Here is a 7,304-nt window from a genome sequence, read left to right on the forward strand (position 1 = left end):
ATGGTACCCCACAGAAAGAAGGGGAACGGGGATTTGCTGGAGGATGGTTTCTTTACTTGTCTAAATATTCAGTAAATTATCCATCACCTAGTAAGGGCAAAGAATTGAAGAGACATGAATGAAAGACAGGATTCCTGCTATCAGGATCTCACCGTCTATGAGGAGACTGGCATTTACATTACAATATAAAAGTGCAGTGCTAGAGGTAAGCACATGATGCTAAGCAGGTATAAAGGGAAAGGATGGGTGTCTGCTCAAGGGAAATGCTAGAATCTTCCTGGAAGAGATCATCGCTTTAGCCAAGCCCTCATGGGGAAGGGCTAAAGCAGGTCAGGCTGATCTAGTATGGATGAAAAGCAGGACAAAAGGCAGGAAGAGGAGTCACAGACCACTTGCACTTTCTAGTTTGGACAACAGAATGGATGATGGTACCATTTGCTGGAAGAAGCTATATGACAAAAGGACAAGACCTGACAAATGATGCTGGGTTCATTTGAGAAGCATTTGAGATACTATGAGGTGATGAAGCAGAAACATCCACTATTCAGTTGGGGAGAAATTCTGAAACATAAAAGAGAATCCTGGGTTGGAAAACAAATATGGAAGTCATCAGCATATGGGTGATGGCTGAAGCAAAGGGAAGGGAAGAAACCCCTCTGGAAGAGTGGGTACCATAAGTGAAAAGAGCCAAGGTGGGACTGAGAAGCATCTATACTTAAGGCTCAGTCACTCAGTTCCCATCTGCAGGAGGAATTCAGCTATCACTAGCCAAAAGAGAAAGCGCCAGGAGATACCACCAAGCACCCTGGGATCCCCAGCCCAGCTGCTCCAGCTCTCTTCTCAGCAGTCTGTTATAAGCGGCCAGGAAAGGAATCAGCACTGAGATGTGAGTGGTTTAGTAACAGACGTCACCAGTAATATCTTCATTTTAATAGGGGTCAAAAATCCATGATAACTCTAACTTTGAAGTAAAGACTTGAGTCAAATTCATGCTCCAACACCTACTACAGTCCCGGATTCTGGAGGCCTTTGTGCTCATCTATAAAATAGGAATAACAATTCCTCTACCTTAAAGAGGTGTAAGACACACCAAGCATCTTGCATGTGGTGGGTGCCCACCACTTAAGCCCTTCATCTATCCTTCTAACAGTTGTTCTCAAACTTTCACAAGCCTCAGACTCACCTGGAGGTGATCCCCTCCCAGAGTTCTGATTCAAAACCTCTGGGATGGGGTAGAGAAGCTCTTGGTGGTACTGATGTTGTTGGTCCAGGAAACTGAATGTTCTTCCTGAAGGACCCCTACCATGTGAATGAATATGCACTCCATGTGTCCCAGAAATTCAACTATGACCCTACAGAAAGGCTATGAGATTCAGGCTTATAAGGGTCTAGGTACAGAAAGCAAGATAAAGCAGTGGGAAAATGAGGGGCAGGGGCAAGCACACAGCCTTCTCGTTCTGCTGTCACCCAAGACATCTCAAGGGCTAGAAGTTGAATGATTCACACCTCCATGTTTGAAAAGTTGTGACTCATGGCATGGATACAAAAGGTGGGCTGCATTGACTCAACCCACAGGGAGGGTGGCAGGGAAGGGGAGCAGGCCGGCATAGTCACATTCAACTGGTCTCCTCCATACCCCACGAGCCTGGCACTGGTTGGAGAAAAGAGAGATGTGGCAGAGTGGGAGGAAGTCAAAGGCTACGGAGAGGGTGCCTTGGACAGCCAGGAAGTGCAGTCTTCCTCCCGGATGTGGAGGTGAAAGGGAGGCTTGTGGAATCTCTACCCAATTTCAAGTAAGTTAACCTCTGCTCTGAGTTCAGAAGACCCTGGATATTGAGAAGAGCAACCTGAAACTTCCTCGAGAGCTCTATCTCCTCAGTATCACCCAAAACACTCAGACTGTCTGTGTCCTGGTGATGCCCAAGGAACATGATGTATGGAAATCTCCAGGAAGGCCCATTAATAGCACAAGTGGAAGCAAAGGATCTTCTTTAGATAAAGGCCTGTCAGAGGCATCATCTTATTTTATGTCTTAAAAAAACTCCCCTGAATTCCCAATTTACATTTGTAATTTAATTCAACCCACATTTACTACCATGCTAGGTGGTGAAATTGCAAATACGAATTCATCATGACACGTGCACTCAAAGAATCTTGCCTAATAAGATATAAAATGTACTGAATTTGTTTTATAGTCTATAAAACACTTTCATATACAATTTAACTTATTCCTTATAAATCATAAAAAATGATGCTTTAAGGGAAAATGGGGGGGACCATGAACTAGAATCAATTTCCATGCACATCTGAGTTGTTGGGATGAACCCAACTACTATGTATAAATTACTAATAAAAAAGAAAATGAAAATAAAGAAAGCTGACAATAAAAATCCTATTTTATTCTTTATCATTCTGATCCTTGGTTTAACTATCCCTCCAAAGTTTTCCTTGACATCCCAACCTAAAGAGATGCCCACTTTTTGTGATATCACCCAATATGGATGACTTTCATCATGTGCTGTTTCTTTACACACTTGCTTGTCTACTTACTGTTTCTCTTTCTCTGCAATAAAATATAAATTTCACAAAAGTAGAATATTTGACCATCTTGCTCCCTGCTGTATTCCCAGTATCCAAAGCAGCATCCAGCCTAGAACAAGCACTCAACATATGGTGGTGGAAGGAAAGAAGGCAGGCACGAGGGGAGGAAGGGAAGAAGCTGGGAGGGGCTCAGTGATGTTTCCACTAAGTGACAACTGAGGCACACACTCCAGGTGTGGTACCCCAGGCCAAGGATCCTTCCTCTCCACCCACCTTGGGGGCCACCCTGAGCCAGCACCCAAGTTCTGAGGTTGGCATGCTGATCCTCCTCTCCTGGGGACAGAGACAGATGCACCTAGGTCTCTAAGACTTCAGCACTGAACAGCTCACTAACCCAGGCTGAGATCAACAAGAGGAGGAGTTGCAAGTTGTCTGTGCATTCACCCATCACAATGAATCCCATCACCAAGGAAAGGGTGGAACCTCTGCTGTATTTAAGATCATTACATTCAAGAAAACATCAATCAAGGACTAAATAAGTCAGGAGGGACTCAATTTTCTTTTAAGAAGTAGAAATGTAAAATGTTCCTCATCACTTTTTTAAATTAAGAACAAAGAATAAAATTCCTATTCAGTAAATATAGCAAACAAAAAAAATCTATTGTATGACTAGTCAAGGGTAAGAGGGAGAGACAAAGAATAAAGAATAGAGGGAGGGAAACAATCACAGAAGAGTCTCTGGTGCCAACTGTATATGTATGTGTGTGTGTGTGTGTGTGTGTGTGTGTGTGCGCGCGCTTGGGGTTGAACCCAGGGCCCTGTGCACGCAAGGCAAGCACTCTACCAACTGAGCTATATCCCCAGTCCAATATTCTTTTATCTACCGCAGTCTGACCCAATCACCTCCCTGCCTCCTTTTCCCCCAGGTCTGGTAAATTATGGTGCCACATAGTGAAAAGGGAAGGTGAATAGTTGGAAACGATGTCCAGAGTTTCCTACTTAAGGTTTTATTAATCTTCATAATGGAGAGAGGATCTGAGCAACCTACCAGCTGAGGGTAGTCCAGTTTCCCTGCTAGTCTACATAATTACTTTTGGGGAAGCCAAAGGGTAGGAAAACCTTTTCCAAGCCAACTTGGTCAGTCACTGAGCCAACTTGCAGCCACTTAACTTGATCCCGAGATGCAGGCTTCCATAACTAAGGTATAGACAGATGGGGTCAGCATCTGGCTCACAGATTTGCTCCTAGTTGCTCAGGGTTCTGGATTGGGTTCAGAGTCTGGGGGACTGGGCAGATTGATTCTTGACTTCAATGATGACAAGCACTCTACCTGTCCCTCAGACAATCCTACCCCCAGCCAGGATTCATGAGCACACTGGACTAGGATTCAGGAGCAAGATCACTCTGGGGGTGGTCCAAGTGGCCAGGTAGGGGATGGGATCACACATTTCATGGACACCAGGCAAGGACACTGCTAATGGAAAAGAAAAGGCAGCATGAGTCAAGAATCCAGCCCAGAGCCCTGAGCAGCTAGGACTAAATCTGTGAGCCAAATGCCAAACCCCATCAAGGGAAGAATGCAGAGGATGTCTTGTGTGGTGCCGTCAGCTAGCCCTAGAACTGACTCCCAGCTCTGCCTCCTCATAGCTGGGTGAACTTGTAAGTTACTTAACTTTTCTGAACTTTCATTTCTTCATCTCTAAGATGGAGATACCTACTTAACAGGATTCGGTAAGGATTTGTTATGGTAATATCTGGAAACTGCTTAACATAGTAGCTAGAAAATAATAAGCATTCAATAAGTGGCAGCTAAACTTTTTGAAGCCCTGCAGGGATTTTGCTGTCTGGCAGATTCACAGGCTCCCAGGGGGCTGGAGGTGTGACTGACATGTACCTAAGAAGCTTCCACTTCGCTCCCTTGCACATCAAGGAAATAAAAACCAGGCATTTTCCTGCAAAAAGATGCTTCTTTTATATGAATTTCTCAGTCTGAAACCCAGACAGCATGTAGGACTTTTTTCTCTCCCTTCCACTGTCTCAAGCCCAACACACATACCCGGCCTCAGAGGAATGGGAAAGCTTTGACAGCACTGATCCAATAACTCAACTGTGCGACAGCGAGGGTCACCGTATATCATGCTGCATCAACACAACACTCACAATTCCTGGCAGAAGGATGGCCTCCTGGGAGCCCCACGCTCATAAATATCACAGTGAAGCAGACAGAGGGACAAGAACAGCCCCATGTAAATCACTCTCAATTTGTGATCGCTGCAATATCAGATCATGAAGTTCCATCCCAGGAAGGGGTGTTGCAGAGGGACCAGCGAAGTTGGAGAAGGAATTCACCAAAAGAAAGAAATCTGTATATTGAAGCTGGATTTTCAGAGGGAACTGAAATAAAGTCCTTTTATAACCTGAGTCAAGAAGAACCATTCCAGGAAGGAGGATGCAAGATCAAAATGACATGAAAGCCAGCATATTACCTTGTGAACTGTCCCTTCTTCTGACCAGTCACTCTTAAGACACTCATTCTATCTGTATGGACAGTCACCATTGTCCATGTGTATTACTAGTGTATATCGACTCTTACAAGTGACCTGTATTGGACAATAAATGATGTGATCACCCCATATTATCAAGTGGTAGAGCATCTCAGCTGACCAGAACAGTAGAATTAAATCAAATAGCAAGAAAAGGTCATTTTCTTCTAGACTTTGGAGACAGCTGCGCAATCCCAAGAGACCCACACGTGTGCAGGAGAGGAAGTCCTATGTTTTCCATAGGGAATTCCTCTTAGAACTGTCATCTGCCCTAAGTGTCAATTCCAACTCCCAACCCCAGTAGAGGAAGCCACTTTTCTGCTGGTTCTGATGTCAGAGGAGATAAAGCAATGCTCTTCACTGAGCGTCAAAAATACCCTTTCTTCCGTGAAAACACTTCCCTGGCTTCAGGTCTCACAGCCTCCCCTCTAGACTTATCTGTCCTGGCTCCCAGCCTTTCCTCTGAGGATAATGTCTCCATGACACAGTGCAGTTCTCAGCCCCCAAGGATAAGTAAGAATCAGGATTCCATCACCCAGGCCTTCAAAGGGAAGAGCTGAATCATTACAAGCCCCCAGATCCAGGTCACGCCCCACACCCAGCCTGAACCACCTGCTTGAGGGAGTCACAGTCACAGACCCCACAGCAGAAAGGACCCCACACACATACCTGAGGCAAGTGACCAACTACGGTCTAGGTCCCCAGGGTGAGGAGGAAGTCTGACTACCAGGGAGGGGGGCCCGGAAAGGGGGAGGGGAGCACCTGCCATCATTCTTTCCTGGGCACCCGCACAAGCAAAAAGGCACTGGGTGTTCCATCCCTGAAAGAGATGAGCAAACCGCCCTCGCGCAGGGAAACCCAAACCCTGTCAAAAAGCAAGTCACTTTAAGTAGCCTGACTTCCTCTTGGTACCCTCCCCACCCCACCCACGCCAAGTCCAATTCCCAGCCCCTCCTAGGAACGGACCCACCTGCCCGCTCTGCCTAGCGGCTCCAGAGATACCCAGGCCACCCCGCACCAGTCCTGAGAAGCCCCCACAGGTGCACGCAGCTTCTTTCGCAGAAACTTCGCTGAAAGCTCAGTCCCTGCTCAGCGCGTCCTCTCCTCGAACGGTGCCCCACAAAACTTCCCAGTGCCAGGGACTGCCCGAGCCGCCCGCATCGGGAGGCATGGAGAGGGCTGCCGAAGGCCCGCGAGCTCGCAGAAACCCCAGGCCTGCACCTGCTCGGAGCTGGGCTCCGCTCTCCTCCGCGGGCAGCCAGTGAGCCTCCCTAGCTGCGGGGCGAGAAACGCCGAACCACCGGCGAGATATCACCCCTGGGAGCCCCGGGAAGGGGCACGCCACTCATCTCCGAAAATCCAAAGGGCGATTTCGCAGCCCGGGCAATTGCCACAGAAGTTGCAAGGGCAGCACAGGCAGAGGAAGAACGGTGGTGGGGGGAGATCCCGAGAAGGTCTGGTAACTAGCAGTCTCCAAGGTCCACGCACCCCCAACAGGTAGCAGCACCCCGGGCCGAGCCGCGGCGGCCGGGAGCGCAGCGCAGCCCGGCGGGCACCCCGCGCCAGGGCGCAGGCAGACACAGCTTCGGCGGCGACCCGGGGCTTACCTTGAATTAACGCAGAGTCCCGCGCTCAGCCGAAGGAGGAGGGGGTGCTAGTATTCCCGAGGCATCACTGGATTGTTTTAAAAGAGCAAAGGGTGGGGGCAGGGGAGCGAGAGGGGGAGGAGAGCTGGTGAAATTGAAGGAGGGATAAGGAGAAAGCGACAGAAAGAACGGGGAGCAGGGCAGGCGGGGGTGAGGGAGCGAAACGGAAAACAAAATAAATAAATGAGAAAGGGGACAGGTTAGGGAAAAATCTGTCTCCTGCCCACACAGTGGGAAAGAAATTTCTGGCAATCGGAAGGAGAACTCTACACATGCCCCCCAGAGGGACAGCCAGGGGACTAACAAAGGAGAAGGGAAGACAGGAGCTGTATTCAAACAGAAGAGATTGCGGTGTCCGGGCACCGCAGCTCCCCGGCGACCGAGCGGGCGAGGGTGGCGAGACAGAACGCCCGCGTGAGCGCGCACCCGGGCTGGAGCGGGGGGTGGCCGGAGGCTTGACTTACCCGCGGGGATCTGTGTAGTAAACAGCCTGCGGTCGAGCAATGTAGGTGAGGGTTTCCGTGGAAAAGTTCCCTGACCTCAAACTTCGGCCGGCGACTTCCACTGAAGCACC

At 48.6% G+C, this 7,304-nt stretch overlaps 1 protein-coding gene across 1 annotated transcript in view; it reads right to left on the reverse strand.

Annotated features, from left to right (window-relative positions):
- The window catches only part of Cacna1e (calcium voltage-gated channel subunit alpha1 E), a 453,197-nt gene extending 446,217 nt beyond the window's left edge, over positions 1–6,980 (reverse strand). Inside the window, 1 exon segment of the mRNA XM_047520455.1 lies at positions 6,692–6,980. The gene's annotated coding sequence lies outside the window, so the exon portion shown is untranslated.
- Positions 6,981–7,304: the final 324 nt, after the last annotated feature.

Source organism: Sciurus carolinensis, chromosome 12 (genome assembly GCF_902686445.1).
Source record: "Sciurus carolinensis chromosome 12, mSciCar1.2, whole genome shotgun sequence".
Classification (NCBI taxonomy): domain Eukaryota; kingdom Metazoa; phylum Chordata; class Mammalia; order Rodentia; family Sciuridae; genus Sciurus; species Sciurus carolinensis.